Source organism: Scylla paramamosain, chromosome 23 (genome assembly GCF_035594125.1).
Source record: "Scylla paramamosain isolate STU-SP2022 chromosome 23, ASM3559412v1, whole genome shotgun sequence".
NCBI classification, from domain to species: Eukaryota; Metazoa; Arthropoda; class Malacostraca; order Decapoda; family Portunidae; genus Scylla; species Scylla paramamosain.
The window spans coordinates 20,847,723-20,849,369 of record NC_087173.1 but is presented as its reverse complement, the minus strand read 5'-3'; positions in this window follow the sequence as shown (position 1 = coordinate 20,849,369).

The following is a 1,647-nucleotide window of genomic DNA, read 5'->3' as shown; positions in this document are numbered from 1 at the left end:
CCTCGTTTCGTTATTATAATATATATTCGTCTTTTTCCCTTTGATCCTTCGTGTATTTTTTTCCCTTGTGCTTTGTTTTTTCCCTTTTTTTCCTGTTTCCTCTTTTTTCTAGTTTTTCGTGTCTTTTCATATTGTTTTCCTATATCCTCCCATACGTTCGAGTTTTCCTCTCTTTTCACTCTTCTCGTCTTTTTGTTTCTTTTTCTCTATTTTCTTCTTTCCTTTTAATCTCGTGTTTCGTTGTTTTCCTCATAATTTCCTCTTTCCTCTTTATCTATCCCTCTTGTGTAATTATTTGTCTCGTTTTCCTCTTTTCTCTGTTTTCCCTCGTCTTTGTTTTTTCCTCATTTTTCTTTTTCTTATTTATCTTTTCCTCGTGTTTCGTTTGTGTTCTTATAGTTTCCTCTTTCCTCTTTTCCCTTCGTTTTCCTTTCAGTTTTTCCTCTTTCGTCTATATTTTTCTTTGTGTTTTTTTTTTCCTTCTGTATTTTCCTCTTTTTCTGTTTATCTCCTTATCTTGTGCATCTTTCCTTAGTGAAATTAGTCAGATTTTCCTCTTTCTTCTTTATTTTTCCCTCGTGTTCCTTATTTTCCTCTTTCCGTTTCATCTTTTCCTGTTTATCTCTTATTCCGTATCTTTATTATGATTCCTCTTTTCTCATTTCTTTTATGTCTTTTTTGTTTCCTTTTTTCCTTTTTATTTATCTCTGGTTCCTTATTTTCCTCTTCTTTTCTTCCTTTCCCTTATCTCGTGTTATCTTTTCTTTATTATTCCTCTTTTATCTTGTTTCTTATTTTCTCTTTCGTTTCCTCTTTCCTTTTTATTTTTTCTCTTCTCTTTCATGTTTCTCTTTTTTTCCATTTTTTCTGTATCACCTTCCTCAATTTTCCTTTGTCTTGATATTGTTTAAATTTTTATATTATTCTTTTTGTTTTGATTATTTTCTTCTTAATTTTGCCTCTTTCCTTGTATTTCTCTTCTTTTCCTTATTCATATTTTTTTCTTTATTATCTCTTATTCTGTTCTTTTTTTCTCATCCTTCATTTTCTTATTCTTTTTATTTTGTCGTATTTTTTTTCATTCTTCTTGGTTTTTATCTTTTATCTTTCTTATTATGATTTATTCTATTTTATCTTATCATACGTAATCGGATTTAATATAGAGTTTTTATTAGATTACTCTCTCTCTCTCTCTCTCTCTCTCTCTCTCTCTCTCTCTCTCTCTCTCTCTCTCTCTCTCTCTCTCTCTCTCTCTCTCTCTCTCTCTCTCTCTCGCTTCCAAAATAGTGAAGTGACCAGGAAGTATTTAACTGTAGAGCACAGATTGAAATTACAATAGTTAGCAAGAGTTAATGTGTGTGTGTGTGTGTGTGTGTGTGTGTGTGTGTGTGTGTGTGTGTGTGTGTGTGTGTGTGTGTGTGTGTGTGTGTGTGTGTGTGTGTGCGCGCGCGCGTGTGTGCCCGCGGGCCTAACACCCTGACGCAGGCGGCGAGGGGCAGTGGTGGCCGCGGCGCCCCGGCAGATCCCTCCAGCAGCCTTAACTACCACATTATTGACGACAACTTGACACAAAGCCCAGAAAAAAACTTTATATGAACCGCAATAACTGGATGAAATAGACACTCATCGGAACCCTGTTTGTCATTC